The 22,130-nt window shown below is 39.8% G+C and overlaps 1 pseudogene across 1 annotated transcript in view; it reads right to left on the bottom strand.

Annotated features, from left to right (window-relative positions):
• Positions 1–4,886: 4,886 nt before the first annotated feature.
• The window catches only part of LOC309972003 (bolA-like protein 3), a 35,877-nt pseudogene continuing 18,633 nt past the window's right edge, over positions 4,887–22,130 (bottom strand). Inside the window, exon 2 of the transcript in view lies at positions 4,887–5,259. The product of the transcript in view is annotated as a bolA-like protein 3 (transcript). The remainder of the gene's footprint in view (positions 5,260–22,130) is intronic.

Below are 22,130 nucleotides of genomic sequence, written 5' to 3'. Positions count from 1 at the left end.
CCATCCATAGCAGCAAAAATTTAATAGCAACCTTATCTGGAATGCTGAGGAGGAGCACTTCCCAAGAAATCATTACAGACTCTTCAGTTTCCAAAACAATTGTCTTTAATACTGTAAGCAGTAGGGAGAAGATAGGCACATTAGCACAGCTTTACTTTTTATAAATAGCATTTAATACACCATATTCAGATGCTGTTGGGCTAAGCATCTTATGTCAAATACTTTTAGAGTTGATAGTACCAGGATACTAAAGAAATAGTACTAGGACTTTTTTTTTTTTTGAAAGACTAGACACAATGCTGGCATTCTCACAATGGGACTTAGGAGGGTTTGTATGTTAATGAAGTTTGAAGGCAAAAACCATAACCATGTGTCCTTAGAGAAATGTAAGACTTCTTGACATAAATTTCAGTTACAATAAGAAGAAAACCATTAAGAAGAAATTTTGTTAGTTCAATGTAGAAACATTAGCATCATTAAGTTCACGTGTTCTGCTTGGAGCATGAAGTCACAGAATAGCCTCACCATATGATAGTTCTTCATCTGCCCTATAGTTTCTCACATTAAAAGTTTTTCTTTTACTATTGCATGAGAAGTACTCACGTGTGAATTTCCCTTTCTCAGGGAAGCAAATATATTTTTAATTGTTGTAGTATGTTATTAGATTAACATGGAAGAGAAGCCTTAATGAGATTGCTGAAATTAAAGGCTGGGTTCACATCCTCACTGGGATGCTTCTACTCAGTACATGCCGGCCTGAACTGCAAGGCATGCCATTCACACCTGGCATACCCTGCTGGGGCATTAGGGTTCCTTGATGATAGGAAATATAATTGTTAACTTTATATTACGCAGACACAAGTGGATTATGAATATACGGAACAATTTTCCTGCATTTTAATATGAATAAAATAAGGCTGTAAAGAAATTTCATATTTGTGCTGTACTGCTCCAGAGGTAGGCTCCCAGGTTTCCAGGAATAAGCACACTTGCCTTTCAGTTAAGGGCATTTTGGAAGGAAGGTCTGAGGAGGACCAGCTTAAACAATAGGGAGCGTGACCCACTGTCTGTAGAAAGCATGTGTTAGATTATAACTTAAGCCAAAGAAATTCAAATATAGTTTTGTCTCAAGATACATTCCAATGGGACTTTTTCTCTAACTGCAAAAAGAACTGGGAGAAACACTGGTTTTGAATTCTCGACCTTATGCTTAAAATGTAATCAAGCTATTTTGGAATTAATTTAGGCATTATTTATTTGGAGAGAGTAGATTTATCAACTTGCTTCATACTTTCTACTTCTTACCTCTTTTGATTTGCCCCTTGGGTTTGGGGGAGGGGGTTGGTAGTTCTTTTTGATAATCATTGTTATCAGCTATCTCAGTTATAAAGGCCTCCTTCAATGTTAGATGGTTTGACCAATTTGAATTGCTGTTTAAATACATTATGTATATAAACATCATCCTAACAGAAACAGTTTGCAGATATTAGTCTTTTGTCTTCTGACTCTGAATATGTACGTCTGCATGAAGGAGTATACTTTCTATGGAAGAACTTCAACTATGATGATTTTCTCCATCTTAATGTAATACCACCCAACAACCTCTTAGTCAAGGGAAATATCAGACCCCTGCCCTGCCTTCAAGGAGTTTCTAGTCTGTTATGGGAGATGAGATTAAGACATAGAAAACAATTTTAGAAAAAAACTGCCCCGTAAGCTGTTAACTTAATTAAACAAGGAGGCCATCAGACTAAGGTGGCTCTCATGCCAAGGAGGCCGACAGAAGCAAACCAAAAGCTGAGCCAGTAAATGCCTCTAGGTCACGAAATTAAAACACTAAGGACAATTAATCACAAACAGCTAACTAGGCTTTAAGTTCTAGCCAATCAAGTAATTTCTTTTCTTTGCTTCTGCACCTTCTCTGTATAAGTCCTTTCCCTGGTTCCTGTCCTCAGGGAGCTCCTAACCACTTCCCATTTGGCATACTCCAATTCAAATCCATTTTGGCTCAAGTAAACTCTTAACATTTTTAATATGCCTCCGTTTAACTTTTAATGAAGGTATAGAAATATACATTCAGAAAGGAATTTGCTGTACAAGACACAGAGCCTTTCTTCATAGTTTACTTGCCAACATCTAGCAAAGAACATGTATTTTAGTGTTGAAGCAGGCACTAGTCATGATTACACTTCCCCACATTTTTTTAATGCAGTCTCTGTATTCTGAAGAGCTTTCAGTTGATCCTCACAACAATTTTGTGAGATAGGCAAGGCTTTTCTTCCATTTCACAGAGGAAGAAACTAAGATTCACAAAGGCTAAATAACGTGTCCAGGGTCATAAACCTAAAAAGTGGTATCACAGTACTTGACCCTACTCCAGTGATTTCAAGTTCAGGTATATTTTCTCAAATACTATGCTGCAAGATTTCATGCCATTTAAAGTCCTTTATAGTTATGACTTTGTATTTATAAGTATGACCTTTATAGTCACATTGAAAGGAATCAGCTCTGGAACTCAGACCTACTATATCTGGGTGCTCAGAAACATACAAAATAACTTTCTCAAAATGAGGTCTGTGGAGCTCAGAGATGAGGAAAAATAGAAATAGAAATTTGGAATACTGTATACTACAGGCCTCTCTGGGAGGCTCATAGTGTACATGGAATAGAAAAGACCTTGATAAATACTACAAAGAATAAGCTTGCTTACTGGTTTCCCAAACTAATCTGGACCTGGGTCATCCTTTTTATCCCACTTATTAACAGTTTCCACATTAATTTTGAATTAGAGCTTATTTATATAAATTTATATAATACAATTATTTATATAAATCTCTTAGTTAAGAGTGGGATTAAAAAATTAAGCCTAGTTTGAAATTCGCAATACCGAATTGGGTAGTAAATGCCTGGAATATGAATCTTATTCTCCTTTACCTTTGAAGGTCCCTGTAAAGAAAGGAGAGGATCTTTTGGCTTCTTTTTTCCTCCTGCTTCCATCCTTTGGCTGTTCCAGAGCTGTTAACCACCATGCTGTGATGGTTTGAAATAAGCCAGCCTCACTGTGAAAAACTTTGATAGTTTCAACATCTCTTTATTTTCCTCCCTGTAGTGATCACTGTGGCACAAAATGATTTTTGAGGTTACGGGATAAGAAAAAGAGTGCTATGAAAGCAGGTCTTATTGATCCTTTTGTAGGAGGTCTTATCATCGAGGACGGAAGATGCTGTTACTGAACTGCTTTTTACCAGCCTATGGAAGAGTCGATGCATTAAGTTGAAAAGAATGGGCTTAGATCATAAATCTGTTCTTTGGGGAAACTACAGATTCAAGCTCTTTGAAGATATTTATTCTTTTAAAGTTCTTAATTTATGTTTATTCATTTCCCCTAGTTGATTTCAGGCACAAAGATAAGAAGGAAAACTTAATTCTTTACTGTGGCCATGCCTGGTCAGTGATTAGTATGAAAATGCTTTCTAAGTTTTCCAAAATTGCTTTTAAAATAGCCATATTTTGCTACCTTTATTGGAATGCTTCTGTGTTTGATACTAGTTTAAATCTTGCTATTTTGTGAATATTATAAAGTAAAACCCCAAAGAAAAAAGGCTGAGAGGAAATTCACCAAAATATTAACAACGATGGTTTTCTTAGGAAAGTGGAATTTCTAATATCTTACATATTTTTCACATTTTATGCAGTACTGTTATACTATTACATAATATTACAATGAAAATCAGGAAAAAAAAGTACTAAAATTATGTAAAATTGAAAATTAGTGTCCTGTTTCTCCCTAAACTACAGGCATGATTTAAAACTTTGTTTTTCCCTTAATCACCACCTTAAAAAAAGGGGAGGGGGGCCGAGTAAATGTATAATATTTCCAATAGTAATACTTTGCTAAAAGTAAATGATCACATGATGATGATTAAACATCTAGATCTGCCTCCAATAAAGAAATGAGGAACGGCCTAATTACTGTAGTTTGCCAGTAAAAACCTATTCATTTATCATTTCACCGAACATTACCACCAGAGTTTTACAAAAAGAGCCTTTTTCAATCAATGACTTCCTTCTCTCATAAACTGGGGTTTCTGTTGAGCAGACGGGAGGGATTTAGCTGACACTCGCTGAGCAGAGCCCTCCAGCCTTCACCATGAGTGCCTGGGGAGACTAAGACTGATTTACATGCATCAGGTCTTAGGAGCTATTGCTCTAAATAATCGGGAACTGCAAATCGGAAACCAGGCATCTATCAGTTCTCCTCCCTTCATGTTTCTTATGTAGATTTATTTCTCATATAAATTCACTTTCCTATTGGTTTTGATACAGGTAAGACCAGAAAGACTTTACTGAAAAGATTTGGGTAGTCAGTCGAGATTGTTTTTTCCGTCCTGAGAGAAACTAGAAATAAGTTTAGAAGTAAGATTTTTCTTTGAAGATACAGGAGGAAATATTGTATGTATTTAATATATCCCTAGGATCATTCCCTAAACTCCATACTCAGGTGCTAAATTTAGCCAGTCTAGTTTGACATGTTTTAGTGATGTTTCCTTAACTTGTCTGTGTGTGACTACTCTTAAGGTGAATAAATGTTGATGACAAAAGCTTCCCAATAAAGTTGATAATGAGCTATCCTGAGATTAATCATATGGTTTATGGACTCTCTAGACCCCTAGTTTCTCTTCTGTTCCTTTTTTTTTCTTTTTTTTTTAAGCTGTCTGTTGCCTTTAATTAACATCTAAATAGATACCATTTTCTTCTATAATTACAATATGGAAATGTCTGTGAACAAAATAGATAATTTTTGTCATATGCCTAGGAAAGAATGGTGACAATAAGATTCATCCAAGGGTTTAGCAGCAACATCTAGTCAGCCAGGGCGTTCGTGGTCAGTGTTTGGGGACAGAGCTAAATATCCACAACCCGTGCATACCTTTGACGACTTCTTTTAGTGCCTGATTTACCATCTGGTGCTGCTGGACCGTTCTCTTCTCCTTAAATTCTTCCGATTCGACTTGAATTTCGTACAGTGCCCCACAGCCTCCTGAAATGTCAGTGACTTTGATAGCTGTAGCTCGAGGAAACTTTTCTTTGAGAATTTGGGTCACTTTGAGCTCCCCCTCAGTCTGCGAGGCAAACATGCGCTGGGCACAGTGGCGAAGAAGCCGGCGGTTCCGCGGAGCAGAGGCGCTGCCGCCGCGGGTCTCCACACCACCGGGCCCGGCCGACACGGCCCGCCGTCTCTGTTTCTTTTTTTACCACCTTAATGGATGCTATTTCACGAACTGCCGTAAGAAATTGCGACGATTGTGAGGTCCGTATCACTTATCATACCAACCTAAAGGGTGAGATATTTCTGTGGATAGGTATAAGTTAGCAGAAAACAAGAGAAAACACAAGGAAGAAAGCATATTACTAGGACTTGAGAGTGATTAAATCTTTGGATTATCTAGTTGTCACATTTAAATCTACTTTTCCAGCATTTCTCTGCAACTTATCTCTCATGAGTCCCTCACCTGCATCCTGGACTCCAGCCGTGTACATTTTGGTGGGTCATGTAGTTCGATATAGGAGAGTTTGATACCACCTTCTCCTCCTATACCCTATCCTGGCTGAAAACCATCGCTCCAGCCATGCCACATTTTTTGGACTCTGAGCATTGGCCTCCTTATGAATCTGGGTCTGACCCTGCGGTTTCCTCATTTATAATGGTCTTCCCACACTTCTCTGCTCTACCTCCTCCTAGATGCCTCTCATATATCAAGAATTAGCTCAAGCACTGTCACCTTTTGAGATTTCACCTCCTTCCTCAGTACTACCACCGTACCTTGAAATGTATTCCTTTCAGCACATGGGATATGTTGTGTTAGGATTATTTATTTCCATGCCTGTCTCTCCCTTCAGGATATGAGTACCTCAGTATCAGACAGTGGCTTATTCATCTTTGTATCCCAACACCTAGCAAAGCCTGGGAAAACCTAGGTTCACAGTGAATGTTGGCTGAATGATTCGTTGCTGAATGAATTGTGAATCTGAAGGCTGTAGATGAAGATTCTGGCAGGTGTGGTTGGAGAGAAAAGAGTTTTGAAAAGATTATGGACATGGGCTGTATGCTGTCAAAGGAGAGCTGGTCCATATGGAGCATCTTGGGCAGCAGGCTTCTTGGGTAGAAGTGGAGAACAGTGAGAGAAGGAGTAGGTTTTCAATAACAAATATCAATTATTTTGAATTTTTTCTTGGGGTCGTCCTGAACGTGTGTTCTTATTCCTTTCTTATGCATTCATCTACTACATGGGTGAATTAATATAAAACGAAGTCACTGCTTCTAGCCATCAGGTTTTATGTTTGCTTAGTGCTGTCTCACATAGAATGATGAAATTCCAAGAAATTCGGTATTTTCCTAATCCTTTGCAATCTGTAGTTCTACAGAAAGCTTCTATAAGCGATCCAAATGATCTGATGGAAGGCTCTTCTTGTTGGTCTCTGTGTAGCTTGAATGCTTAAGGATCCTATGGTGAGAAAAATGACTTTGGCAGCTACTGGGTTAGAACCATACATCGTTCATTCAATGGGACAAAACACTGCCTAAGTCAGGGGAATAATATGCATTTTAGTATATCAGTGGGGAAATACTAAATATCAGCGGGGAAATACTCCTGCAGAGGGCAGGAGGTGGGGTGGGATATGATTCTCGTTACCTACATACTGGTTGCATCTCAGATATTTTGGATTTAAACTCTCCAAAGACCTGAGTCACCATACCAAGTTTCTTTAAACTTTCTTTTTCCCTGTGCAGAATTGAGTGCTCTGCTGGGTGCTGCACTCTTAATCCTGATTTCCTTCCTAATTGCACAAGTGGTTGAGCTCTTAAAACGCCATATATCTGTTCATTTGCATTTACACAATATACTTCACTGTGTGCTTCAAGTGCACCATTTGAATGTCGAGTCCTGTCTCCATCTTTAGGTTCTTGTAATGGCTGGGCCCACGAGTAGGGCAAGTCTAAGGAGAGCTGCTATAATCTCAATATGAGACTGTCTTCTTACAATTGGCCAATATTCAGCTGACTTCTTAGGTGATGCTGAGTAGTAATTCAAATGGAAGAACACAGCAATAAGTAGAGGGAAAGAACACCCAAGGTGATCATTTAGAAATCTTTTTCAGGTCAGAATAAAAGAACATGGGATTTGTTCTATTTTATTCCAAACACCATGTAATCAAGAGGGTCTCAGGCTCCCAGGGAGTTCAATACGTGGGGTTGCTTTATAAAACTGTTGAACAAAACCTGAAAGAATTCTTGCCTTGCGTTTCCTTCCTAATCCACATACTTGTTTTCATACTTGGTCTCTCCGGTCAAATCATATAATTTCACCAAATGCTATAACTTCAGTTTCTGAAGAAGACCTGTTGATCAAATATAGAGCACATTTGAGGCGGCAAAACATATCCATAATGTGATCTATCATATTCACTACATCATAAATTTTCAACATGTTCTCCTCTTAGATTAACTAAACAAGAAAAAAGCATCTTAGTTATTCTGAATGGCAGAATCACTGGAACCAGAGGTGGAAGGGTCCTGATGCGGTCATTCTGTACTGGCTTGTGCTAAAGATTCCTCTGTGGCAGGTTTTCTCAAAGTCCACACTACTGACATTTGGCCAGCATTTCTTTGTTGTGGTGGCTACTCATTGCATTGTAGGATGTTTAACAGCATCCCTGACCTCTACCCATTAGATGTCAGTAGCACTCCCCCGGTTATGACAACCAAGAATGTCTCCATATATTGCCAAATATTCCTGGGGAGTTGGGGGCGGGGGGAACAAAATGGCCCCAGTTGAGGATCATTGCTCTGTAATAACAATCTCGGCAGCTGTGATCAGCCTACTTGGGCCATATTTTTATTCAGGAAGTATAACATCTAATGAGATCTAAGAGATAAAATGTGGAGGTTTGGCTTGTATTGTGGAGAGTGAACATTTGTTAAATATCTCCAGTTCACAGCCAAAGTGACCTGGGATTTCAGAGTTGATGTAATGATTTTCTTCTCACCAGCCTATGCCCAGTCTGTAGTCTCAGACTTCCTCAGCTCTTTCAAAGCAAGGCAGAGAGAAGCACAGACAACCTTTCCCATAGATTTTCCAGCAACGACCTATTGGTTCTATATATCAAATCCTTCTAATCTTAATCGATTATTACTGTTACTTTGAAATGTTTAACTTATCAGTAGGATATCAACAGTGATGTTGCTCTGTAATATTTCAAATTGGAATCAAAATCTTGTACTTTTTTGGGGATGATTCACAAGTCGGATTTATTAATCTGTACTCACCTGAAGTTATAAACCCAGGACTTAATTTATGGAAACTGCCAGCAAATCTTAGCAGCCTGCTTTTGATTTATGAGTCTCTCTTCTTCCTAATGGTAGTTGTAGCCAAACTGTTTTTAGTGTAAGTCCAAAAATTAATTTCCATATCCTTAAATGGGTTTACAAATCCTAACACAGGTTTACAAGTCCTGAAACAGGTTTTCAAATCGTGCCAGTGAATCCTAAATAAAAATACTTGATTTATAAACCTGGGTTTTGCACCTGGTTTTCCAGGAAGGTATTATAAATCAGGAATTGAGAGCACCCCTGGCAGAGTGAGCCCGGGCTCTCTTTGGGAAGCCCGGCTCTCCGCATCAAATTGAACAGGCCTGGTTTACAGCAGCAGCCCGAGCTGGCCATGGCTCCTCTGGTTCTGACATGCCAGTGCCTGTGAGGAAAAAGGGCCACGTCCCACAGGCTGGCTAAAACAGCCACTAATCAGACTGAAGACAGCAAACCATTCATCTTTTTGTCAGAAATGGGAAGTGGCATCCAAATAGTCGAAACTCCCAGTTCTAGCTGAGTAATACAGCAGAAATACATGCAGGCATTTGGCAAGATGCTAGTCAACATTAGCACTGACATTATGCTTCAGAGCCCAGGGCCAAGGTCAGGGTCAAGAGTGTGTGTCCTTCCTCAGATGGGGCTGAGGATGGGCATCTGGGCTTTGTCCCTGTGCCGTCTTCATCATGGTGCTGAAGATGTCTGGCCTACGTGAGGGTATACACCAAACTGGGGGCAGTGGTTATTCCGGGGAATGGGATGAGGGTGGGTGGGAGATGGGCAAATTGCATTTCTACTTTATTCACTTCTGGGCTATTTGAATGTCTTTCACAGTGAGCATATATTGATTTCATAGTGGAAAAAAAATCACAAAGAGATTTTATCAAGAATACAAAGGGGACAAGGGGTTTTGTTTTTACTTGCTCTTTAGTAAGTGCCTAAAGTAGATCGTCACGCAGAGCCCCTTCATTAGCCAGAATTCCACTCCACTCCCCGTAGGTGCCCCTTCACATTTACATAGCAGGTTAAAGTCCTTCCATAGAACGCTGCTTATTTACTCCTTCAGTTTCCTGTGAACCAGGCAAGGCAGCAGTCATGTTCCAGGTGTGGGAAATGAAGCTCTCAGAGGATAAAAAGCTTGCTTTCCCCAAAAGAATATTTAAGTGGCAGAGACAATATTTGGACCAGCTTTGGACTTCCAGTTCCCAGACTGGTGTTCTTTCCATGACACAACACTAGGCATCATGGCACACATAGGCCTTCCCACAGTAGAGGCTGGAGGTGCAGCCTGTCTGCTCTGGTCTGGTGATCCTTGCTGCAGTTTACCCCTGTGTTAGCCACCATCTGTGACCCCAGTGAAGCTTTGTCCATAATGGTCTTCTTTGAAAAACTATGAGTTATTAAATTTTCTTCCTCTCTCTCTCTCTTTCTCTCTCACATACCATTCCACTGAGCCAAGTTGTGCCCTTCAACAATTCTGCCCAATTCCCTCAAAAGTCGGCTCAGGCACCAGGTTGTTTTTTTTCCTCTTTTTGGTTTGTTTTTTGTAAAGCTTTCCTGACCACTCTACCTCAGAGTGCTCCCTCGGATGGTCCTAACAGTGATGGTTTGTTCGTCTGACAGATAATTGCATTCCTTCTCACCTGATTCCTTTCATTTTTGGTGAGAAAGGTCTCTGGATTTAAAATCGGGAATTCTAGATTTGTGTTCTGGCTCCATTACTAGCTGGAAATGAAGCCCATGAGCATCAGTTTGTTCAAATGAGAATATATTTCAACCTACTTACCTACTGAACACAGTGGTTATAATGCTTAAATGAGATAAGATGGGAGAAAATATTTTGCAAACCTTAGATGCTGTGCCAGTCAAGTAAACTATGGAAGCTACTAACATACTCCCACAGTTGGGGATCTGAAAAGTTTAAAAGTGCACAGGGCCAATGATATTTCAAAGTAACTTCAATGGTGATTTGGACACAATAAATGCAACACAGTTACATAGCATACGAATTTGCATTAAGTAAAATTATTAAAATATTAATAATTTATTTTGTATGCAAAATTTGAGATAAAGGGAGTCCTCCAACTTTAAAGATAGTTGCCAAAATTACAAAATTTCAAAGCTGTTGGGCTGAGTAAATGATAAACTATGTATATGATATTGTTACTTGGCAGTGCCTCTTTAGTTGTTAAAGAGAAATAGCACTCACTCTGCCAGAATAATGAACCATGCCTTTGTTCCATATGTTGAAATGTGTTGGTTTAATTTCACTTTACTATAATGAATCAATATAAAGAGCCAATGGCAAGGTTATTCAAGCTTTCATTAAGCAGTAGTGTTAGTGTTAGGGCTCTGAATCTCCCTCCTTCCTTTTTACCTTCCAAAGTAATAACCTTGTAACATAAGTTAGGTGGGAGAAAATACCATTTTACTGTGTTATCATTTAGTAGAACTAACTCTGGGAAATATTAGAGATAATCCCGAGTAAACTAAGAAGGAATAGCAAAGCAGGCTTTCTTTCAAATTCTTTAAAGTTTTCAAATAGCCAGTCAGGGATAATGGTAAAAAAAATTGCTAAGATTGTGGGGACATGGCTGTATGATAAACATCACTGTAGGGTACGCCTAGACTACATGGGTATGATGGAATTCACTCTGAGAAGGAAAACCTCTATTTATAGGACTTCGATTGATAGGAAACCTCTATTGATAGGACTAATTTTCCTATCAGGAAATTAGTCTTGAATTTTGCAAGGTTTGAAATATCTCTTTAGGAAAACCTCTCTTGCATAACACCTGACTTTCCTGCAATCAATGTGGTGAAGATATGGCCCCTAAAGATTGACAACTAGGTACTGGAATACAGTACAGATGAGACTGTAACCTTTAAAATGTTGTCTCTCACTTCCAAGATCTTTCCTTTCTACATCTAGATCATCAACTTCTTGAAAGCAGGAAGTAGTCTATTTCATATTCTTTGGACTTCCTCAGTATCTAGTAAAAAACCCATACGCAATAGATATTTTGGAATAATTGATTGAAAATATGCATCTCGGCTTTGCACAGACTCTATTTTAGAGTCTAATAAGAATTTCACCCCATGGATGACTTTAATAGATTATTTCAGTAAATGGGGTGCTTTGTTCACAGTAAGTCCACTGGTTTGTACCTGGGCTTAGAGCTAGGATGTGATTTGAGGAGGCCTGCTGATTACTAAATGATTGTTTAAATCTTTGCTTGTTGTCAGACGCCCTTTACTGAACACCACAGCATGCTAAAGGGATGCTCTCCAGTCTAAACAAATAAATCAGATAATCTAACATAATATAGAATCTATGCACTTAATGAAAACCTTAACAGGGAAGATGTGCAATAAAAATATTTATGTGCATCACTTAATCTAATGAAAGGAAAGAAGAGCTACAGATCTGCAGTCTGCACATAGACACAGCACCTTCTACCCTCACCTCCCTTCATCATCTCTGCATTAGGACCACTGAATTGACAAACACATACCAGTATTAGTTCAAGGTAGATATAAAGTTTCTAGCAATATTGGGGATTTAGAAGAGCCAACAGAACTAATTAAGTGGAAATGCATCTTTTCTTTATGAAAATAAAGTCCAAAGAGTTGTGAACTTGGCTGAAAAAAACTTACATTTGTAACTTCACTAACCTTTAACTAAAATTTCACATTTCCATCTGTTATGAATGTAGACGACAAACCACTATAGTAATAAGTAGTGTTTATGACCTCAGTGCAAAATGTCTGCATATATTACTGTTGACGCAGATGTCTTGAAATAGCATGCATGCTTGCTCATCTCTGCTTTGAAATTATGGCAGTTATTAGACAAATCCACTGGATCTTGTTATTAAATGTATTAATAAAGAAGCACATAAATCACTAGATTGCAAATTAAAAATGATAGCTTTATGATATATTTGTTTTCCTTTGTAATCCCATTTATTTTATGTTATGCACTGAAGAATATTTCTGGGAAGAAATGCAGAAGATTCACAAGACTTTCCAAGGGACTAAGGCCCAGGAAAGGTTAAGAAACCCTGGTTTGGGCTTCCCTGGTGGCGCAGTGGTTAGGAGTCCGCCTGCCAATGCAGGGGACATGGGTTCGAGCCCTGGTCCGGGAGGATCCCACATGCCGCGGAGCAACTAAGCCCGTGTGCCACAACTACTGAGCCTGTGCTCTAGGGCCTGTGTGCCACAACTACGGAGCCTACGTGCCACAGCTACTGAAGCCCGTGTGCCTAGAGCCCGTGCTCCGCAACAAGAGAAGCCAGTGCAATGAGAAGCCCGTGCACCGCAACGAAGAGTAGCCCCTGCTCGCTGCAACTAGAGGAAGCCCGTGCGTAGCAACGAAGACCCAACACAGCCAAAATAAATAAATTTTTTAAAAAAATTAAAAAAAAAAAAAAAGGAAACCCTGGTTTAATGGCAGTCAAAACCACAGTTGGATTGTCTTTATTTGGGAATTAACTGATCATAAACTTTGAAGTCCAGGAGCCTACCTCAAAGTTGACAAAGAAAAAGTCCCTTTTACTGACCAGGTCTATTATGATTATAAGATGGAGACTGGAGAGGCAACATTTGTTGCTACTGTGTGTCAGAAATGTCTGCAGAAACAGAGAAAAGAGAAAAGAGGTCATAACCATTTGCTCTTTGTTTTTTCCCCCATACATTGGTTAAAAAGTACTTTTAACTACATCTCTTTAGACCCTCTCAGCAATAGGTAAATGATCTTTTAAAAAGCCACATAAAATAGAGCCATGCCCTTAATTCTTTGTGTCTTATGTACAGCATGAGATTTGCCATGTAGCATTATTGTATACAGCGATTATGCTCTACAAAAGAGTAATGGCAGTGAAAATAATCCCCAGCGCTTCTTTTGTTCATTGAAATGAGTGATATCTGTTGCTTTAAAAAGTCTTTCCTCATTATAAATGGCTATTTCCTTGCCAAGTGCTGACCAGACCTGGCCTTCCTTTTCCAAGCTGGCAGAAGGTTTCAGGTTGAAAGGGATTTGGACTTGAAACTGAATTTCTAATCTGACCAGCTCCCCAAATGGGGCTCCTGTTCTTGGCAAAAATGCTCTCTGCCCACTTCCAGAAAGTCATCAATTATTCAGAGGGACTTTTCAAATGCCAACAGCTTAAATAAGAAAATGTGCAATGACAGAAAGAAGCAAGAATGGAGAGTCTCAGGCTGAGTCTATCCTGCTAAAAGGAAACCTCCTGGACCAGGGCTTTAGTGCCAAGAAGGCTTTTGATCCAGTGACTCTCTAGACCAGCTGGGTCAAGCGGGAGCGGACCTGAGCACCGTGGAGGTTTTAACCCATTTGCCCTGAGGTGGGTGATCTGCGATACTGATTCTTCTTGTGTCTCATACTCTGTTCCCTGAGAAGCACTACTGAACGTCACCTGATGCTTTATGGAGACTGCATTCATTCAATTGCATACTTCATCCTTTGATGTGGATACAATTCTTTTAAATTCAAAATTTTAGGAAAAAGCTGGACATAAAAAGTTGGCTCTCCTCCCCCCATTTCATTTCAATAGGCATTGAATATCTGCTATGTGCTTGGCATTATGATAGCTCTTATAACAGATACAGTGTTTGCTCTAAGAAAATTCAGTCTAGAATAATGGATTGGGCAAGGACACAATAATTATAGGTGTTTGAGTTAAGGGGTTCATGCCTTCAGGGAATTAGATTTGGTCCCTCATTGTGTAGAAAGCTTGGTGAGTCCCTAGATTCCCAAATATTACTATACTCAAAAATCTCTTTGGTTTCTTCATTTGTAAAATGAGAGATATAATATCTACCCACAGTACATTGTTATTATACGTGACTTAAATAAGATTATGTACCAAAAAGGGACAATAGCTTTTAGATATGTCAAGGCTGGGCTGATTCTCTAATTGAATAACTCACCTCCTTGTTGCATATACAACTCAAATGACAAATCACACCAAATCAGAGACCTTTGGGTCACTCCTGGACAAGGCTTGTATTAAATTGATGGCATAATTAAGCTATTACGGGAATTAGGGAAAAATTAACACAGGATGTTTCCAAGGAGGAAGTGGAATTTGCCCTGAACCTTGAAGAGTCTGTAAGCTTCTAAAGGGCAGGGAGGGGAAACATGGTTAGGAATGGCTTCTGGCAGAGGGAACAGTGCAAGGAAAAACCTGTACAAAAAACAGTGAGTCGACTAGTTTGCATGGAACATGATGTTTGCATTCATTACAGAGTAGTGAGGAGATGGATATTGGAGGGTAGCCTGGGTCATACTGTGTAAGTTCTTCATTTAGGTGGCAGTCAGGGGAAAAAATGGAATGTGTTTTAACTGGATCAGAGCTTTGCTTTGGAAAATTAGTTTGATAGCAGCATGTAGAATGAATTGGAGGGTGCAAGTAACATTCAAGGAAAGAGATAGACTGCGACAGTCCAGCTGGAAAATAGCACGGGAGTTTGATAGCTATTTCAGGGCTTGATTTTGTAGCGCCCATGAAGTTATGATGATGTAAACTTGGACTGTGGCAGTGGAAGGGGGAGGCATTCAAGAGGCTTTGTAGGAACACACCTGACACAACTTAGGTTTATAGGAAGCAGGGGAGACAATGACAAGATGATTTGGAGGTTTGAGGGCTGGGTGAGAGGAAGAGAGAAATAGTAGAAATAAAGAATTTGGGAGAAGCTGACCTGTGCGGTAAGAAAGATGGAAATAAGTCATGAGGTCAGTTTGGGGTATGCTGAATTTAAGTTGTAAGTGAGTGAATTTAAGTTCTGAGTGGAGGTGACCAGCAGGCTGTTAGCAATTTGGGTATGGAGCTAGAAGAGAGATAAAGATTCAAGTATACTGTACACTTAGGCATCATTTCAAAGGAAGTAATTTTGAGACTATGGAAAGGAATAAGATTCCTGAAAAATAAAGAGAAAAAGAAAGCTAAAGTTAGAACATTAGCAAATATCTACTGTTGGTGTAGGGGTGTTGGGTGAAGGCACCGTGGGAGTAGGTGTGGGAAAAGCCTTCAAGGGCCCGGCAGGTAACTTAATGAGGAGGGGATCCTGGGATTAGTGCATACTCACCCACTGAGTATGAGGTAGGTATTCTGGGGCACAAAGGAGGTGAGCCTGCTGCATGGGGACCATTGGGACTCAGTTTTAATGAGTGGGCCCAGTGTCACCAGATCTTCTGAGTTTCCAAGAGAAATCATGAATCTAGATTATAATGGGAATCATGGTATTATAAAACAATAAGTCAGATTTTTAAAAACACTGTGCAGAACAAAGAGAACATACCTGTTGTCCTGGCCTAGACTAAGGGCCGTGGAGCCCTCCTTCTTAAGTAGGTAGAGATAGAACAGTCAGAGAAGTAGGGGTAGAGCCAAGTTCCCATGGTTCGTAGGGATTCATCAATCCCTATGATGCAACAGGAAGTGAGAATTTCAAGTTGACTGGGTTCCATCGCTCTGGGAAGTTACGGAGGGCAAGAAGTGAGAATGGCGCAGAGTCTGATGGGTGGGAGGCAGTTGGTGACTTCCTAGAGAGCAGTTTCAGCAGCAAGGTCAAGTTAGAGGTCAAATGGAAAGAAAGACATGTCCACAGAGGGGAAAATCTGAGATGTTCTATGGGGTTGATAACCTTATGTTGCTATTGTTGGAATGGCAGATGGGAAGTCCTTAGTAGCTGGACCACTGATTAAGAGCCTTTCATGAGTAAAAAAAGACTTTCCAAATTACTGCATTATTATGAGTGAATTAGGAGAACAATTTGATCACTTAGAAAGTGCTCCTCTTTCAATAAATGTAAAATATGGATTCTTGCTGAGATTTCTAAGCTGCTTCTTCTAAATTATATGGTAAAGTAGAGAAACAGATGTTAAATATGATTAAAACCAATTACAGGTTCCACAGTACAATGCTGTGTTTTACTTACATTAGTCTCCCTGCTAGCTTAGATGCTATCCATTTTGCCTGTATTACCTGTTCATAACTCCAGGGTAAGCAACATGGGGGATTTAAGCAGTTCAGACTAGAGCCTGACAGGGATGTACGGACACAAATAGAATTGCCTCAGCGGATCCAAATATCTAACATAAGGCTGGTTGGAGAGGGAGGCGGGGGTGGGGTGTCCTGAATTTGCATATAAAGCAGATTATCAACTTGCTGGCCTGACCTATCAGTGCATGTATCAAAACTGAATTTTGACTCAATACTGGAGTAAAATTTTCTGGATTTGTAAAAATTTGTTTGTTTTTAATTTTCAATGGTTAAGTGCTATCTTGAGCACATGCCAGGCTGAAGCTTACGTTTTGTTATTCAGGGACTGGGAACAGACAGTCACTCAGATACCTCAAGGAAGAGGGGGTTCATTATGAAAATTTTGGTGGCCTGGGATGAGAAGCCATCACAAATGAGGCAGCTCCGTGGACTTCCCACTCTTGTCGCCACCTGGTCTGGTTCATGTGCCTCGGCTGGGTCAGTGCGCATGCCCTCTTTTCTCCAACTCCAGGTGGATCCCTCTGTGGACTCACAGAACAGCCTTCTCAGAGGGGAGGACCTCAAGAAATATCTGTTGAATAAATGACTGACAGAATGAATGGGGTAGATTTGTCTTATGATTAGTAGTGTGGGTGTTTGTATGTGTGAGAAAAATATTCTCACGTTTGAGACTAAAGCAAGTCCACTTATATATTTTTTAATTATTGCAGTTGGAAAACTAAATGAGGAAAAGCTCTTGTGTTGAAGCAGCATCTGATTAACAAATAGCTATATCTCTTTTTAGGGCTTTAATGGTAAAGCATATTCTAAATTCTTCTTAATCTCCAATCAGTCAGGGGTTGTATGCTCAATAGCCCACTCCCTCGTTCTTTCTTCCCTTTGTATAAAATAGGGCCAGTAGAGAAATCCAAGTTGATTTAAATATGTATCTTTCTTACCAAATGAGTCAATTAGTAGTTTAAAACTCTTGATTTCTTGGGGCTCAAGTCTCATAAGAAGCTGATTACCATAACTCATTTTCAGAGTCAATTCTCTCAGTTCTAATTAGAATTAGAAATTTCTGAGGAATCCTGAGTGCTTGTATTTCCTATGTATCATGAGCTATGCTTGAGTTATTCATTGGCTTGTCCTTGGGCATTAAAAAAAAAAATGACCTCTCTTTAGTTTCTGAGTGGATGGAGACCTCGGCCTCCTATTTTCTTACCTTCCTCCAACTTCTTTCCATTATACATTATCATCCATTCCAAAGTGATTGATGTGGTCACAGTGACAGTGTCTTTGTTTCTTTTATTTTTCTAAAGTCTCAGTTACATTAGTTAAAGTATTACACTGTAGAGTGTCACTGTTGTGCACATTTATTTGGAATGGAATGCATTCTGGAGTAATCCAAAAATATGGTCATCATTTTCCTTGATGCCATTGGCTCCTCTTCTCTTCACGGTAGTTTATAGATGTTGAGAACCCACGATGCAAAAAGGAAATGCTGTTCTATATCTTGAAGCTACACTTAGTGGGATCCAATGATTCCTATTTCATAGAAATAGGCTCCAGTGGTGAGGCAGTTACTGCAAATTGCATGCTGACCCTTTAATGTCAAAGCAGAGGCTAATATTCAGGATAAGAACACAGGTAGACAGAGAAGCCACAGGAAGCCAGGATAGGGTGACAGAACTGGGAAAGTGGCAGGCCTTGCGTCAGGCTAATATTGATTCTGGAGCTTGAGTTTTGAATGGGGTGTTCAGTAAATTAATGACAAATTGATGAATGATTAAGAGAATCAAAATGAGTGGTTGTAAGAAGGCATTGGACAAACCAGCCAGCCAGCAGAGATCATGTTCACTCCAACAGCGTCGCCAAGCTGGAGATGTGGCAGAGTCAGGTGGTGATGAGCACTGAAGAGTAGGGGCTAAAACCAAGAATAAGGCTGACCATTTAAGAGTGAGGGTATACTGAACAAGTCAGTTGAATGTCTTATGGCAAATGTCTTCATAACAGTCACTCCATCCGCTTTAGAAGCTGGGACCCCGTTCTTCCTCAGTGGGTGCTAAAAGGCTCCTACATTTCAGATTAGCTAATCTCAGTTGGGAGTGACATTGCTTTCCAGGGGACATTTGGCAATGTTTGAGGACGTATTTACTTGTCACAGCTGGTGGGTGTTACTGGCATTTAGTGGGGAGAGACCAGGGATGCTGCTTAATATTGTCTAATAATAGGCTAGCCCCCATAACAAAGAATTATCTGATCCAACAGGTCAACTGGCTCAAGTTTGAGGAAGTCAATGGAAGAAGTCTTTTTTTTTTTTTTACATCTTTATTGGAGTATAATTGCTTTACGATGGTGTGTTAGTTTCTGCTTTATAACAAAGTGAATCAGCTATACATATACATATGTTCCCATATCTCTTCCCTCTTGCGTCTCCCTCCCTCCCACCTCCCTATCCCACCTCTCTAGGTGGTCACAAACCACCTAGCTGATCTCCCTGTGCTATGTGGCTACTTCCAACTAGCTATCTACCTTACGTTTGGTAGTGTATATATGTCCATGCCTCTCTCGTGCTTTGTCACAGCTTACCCTTCCCCCTCCCCATATCCTCAAGTCCATTCTCTAGTAGGTCTGTGTCTTTATTCCTGTTTTACCCCTAGGTTCTTCATGACATTTTTTTTCCCTTAGATTCCATATATATGTGTTAGCATACGGTATTTGTCTTTCTCTTTCTGACTTACTTCACCCTGTATGACAGACTCTAGGTCTATCCACCTCATTACAAATAGCTCAATTTCATTTCTTTTTATGGCTGAGTAATATTCCATTGTATATATGTGCCACATCTTCTTTATCCATTCATCCGATGATGGACACTTAGATTGTTTCCATCTCCGGGCTATTGTAAATAGAGCTGCAGTGAACATTTTGGTACATGACTCTTTTTGAATTATGGTTTTCTCAGGGTATATGCCCAGTAGTGGGATTGCTGGGTCATATGGTAGTTCTATTTGTAGTTTTTTAAGGAACCTCCATACTGTTCTCCATAGTGGCTGTACCAATTCACATTGCCACCAGCAGTGCAAGAGTGTTTCCTTTTCTTCACACCCTCTCCAGCATTTATTGTTTCTAGATTTTTTGATGATGGCCATTCTGACCGGTGTGAGATGATATCTCATTGTAGTTTTGATTTGCATTTCTCTAATGATTAATGATGTTGAGCATTCTTTCATGTGTTTGTTGGCAGTCTGTATATCTTCTTTGGAGAAATGTCTATTTAGGTCTTCTGCCCACTTTTGGATTGGGTTGTTTGTTTTTTTGTTATTGAGCTGCATGAGCTGCTTATAAATTTTGGAGATTAATCCTTTGTCAGTTGCTTCATTTGCAAATATTTTCTCCCATTCTGAGGGTTGTCTTTTGGTCTTGTTTATGGTTTCCTTTGCTGTGCAAAAGCTTTGAAGTTTCATTAGGTCCCATTTGTTTATTTTTATTTCCATTTATCTAGGAGGTGGGTCAAAAAGGATCTTGCAGTGATTTATGTCATAGAGTGTTCTGCCTATGTTTTCCTTAAGAGTTTGATAGTTTCTGGCCTTACATTTAGGTCTTAAAGAAGTCATTTTTAAAGGATGTGTCTCCTGCATATTGGCCTCATATTACATGTTGACCCTGCTGATTGCCACCTCTTCCCAGGCTTCTCCACTCCTACACTCACATTATCTGCTTCCTTTTCTTCCCAAGGCCCCATTCATACTTTGGTTGACCTTTGAAAACTGCACCTGAAATGAATTATTCTGGAGTTTCTGAATGTTTTGAAAGTGTTCCTATCAATAATTCAATTCAATTCAGTTCAACAAACATTTGTTGAGTTTTGCTTATAAGTATTTTGCTGTATTTCCTGTATAAGAGGATTCAGAGGTAAATAAGCCTGGGCTCCTGTCCTACAAAAGATCATAGTTTAGTGTGGGAGCCAGACATATACACAGTTATTTATAATAAAGACGGACTAGAGAAGAGCCCATGATTGAAGAGTAACTTAGAGTTCAGGTTGGGTCTTCTTGGCTCTAGTATATAGGTAGCATTCCCTTATCTCTCCAATTCTATTGCTTGAGTTTATATGAACCTTCTAAAAGTTTTGCAGTTTTACAGAGCTTACACTATTATGGTCTGGCTCCTGTGTCAATGTCCACTTTCTTCACCCATCTCCTCTAGGACACAAGGATTTGGTCCTATATGGGTTTCCAAGTATAAATCCGCTCAGTTCAAGATTTCTTTGTATCTTTTCAGAATGTACCAATAATTTCAGGTTATTCCTGGAGGGATCTCATTAAGTATTATTTCATCTGCTCTTTCAGAGTTGCCAGCTCTCCATCGTTTCTCTCTGACTCCTGCCTTCCGACCCTTGTGCAGAATAACACATTCCTTCCATTGTCCCAACCTTAGCAGTTCTTCCCTCACCCAGACCATTTGCCATCTCACCTTTTACCCTCGTCATTTTCAGAATATATTTTTTTCCAAAGAAATACAATTCCCTTTCTAAGAGAATTTCTGGTGCCAGAAATAACATTTTCTCCACATCTTTACAAAAACATAATCACATTACTTAAATAGAAGAAATAAACTGGGAGATGGGGTCAGGAAAGGCTGTTGAGGGGATGTGAACTTAGAGATGTCAGCCGGAGTTAACGGACAGAAGAAAAGAGCGTGTAAATATCCCAGGCAAAGCAGACAGCACCAGCAAGGCACAGAGGCTAGAAGTGCTCTGTGTTTGGGAAGCCAGTATGGCAAAGGTGCAAGGAGTATTCACGCTGAAGAATTTAGGCTTTGATGTGTATTCAGTGAGAAATCGTTAAAGCATGGTGTGTGTGTGTGTGTGTGTGTGTGTGTGTGTGTGTGTGTGTGTGTGTGTGTGTGTGTGTGTGTGTGTGTGTGTGTGTGTGTGTGTGTTTTGGAGAGAACGGGGATGCCATGACCAGATCTATATTTTAGAAAGATCACTCTGGGTACAGCATGGCAGATGGATCAGAGCAAAGGAAAAATTGGTGGATAGGTGACCCATCAGGGGACAATCACAGTTGTTCAAACAAGAAGTGACATGGTGCCATGCACTAAATGTTTGTGTCCCTTCCAGATTCATACGTTATGATAGGCCAAGCAGACTGAAACCCATGGGAATGGGAAGGGGGAACGGAGAATGTTTCATTTAATTTTTTCTCTGTAATATTTTGTAATTTCATGTGCATGCCTTTTCTCTTCTATGATACAGAGTGGAAGAGAATATAATTTAGCGTCATAAGATCTAAATTTGAGTCCCAGATTTGTGACTTTTTCAGTCACTATGCCCATAGAGTTTCTGTTTTGAGGTGTGTCAAGTGGCTGTTTGGGCTGAGTATGCTATCATTAACGGGGGAGAGGCCTCCTCTTCGTAGGTCAGGCAAACACTGTGGAGGTTTTCTGAAATAGTTCCCTTGAGTGGATTTCCTCCTCTTCCTCCTCTTTCCTTCTGTTTTGTAAGGTTATCTTTGCTTTCTTGAAGTATCTGCAGTTTTGGGGAAACTTGGGCTTCGCTTGCGGAGTCCAAGGTTCGATAAGCCAAAAACCCTGGATGTTGCAGCCTCAATTACCTCCTGCAAATTTCCCCTTGAAAAGTTGCCGCATGGTATTAACATTTGGAAACCTGAATATGAAATACTTATTGCTTGACCATGGAAAGGAGCTTTTGTGTAGGTCTTTGGAATATTCTTGAAGATTTTCCTGGTAGT

Source organism: Leucopleurus acutus (assembly GCF_964270905.1).
Source record: "Leucopleurus acutus genome assembly, chromosome: 15".
NCBI lineage: Eukaryota > Metazoa > Chordata > Mammalia > Artiodactyla > Delphinidae > Leucopleurus > Leucopleurus acutus.
The sequence above is the reverse complement of the archived record's forward strand: the minus strand, read 5'-3'. Positions and strand labels throughout refer to the sequence as shown.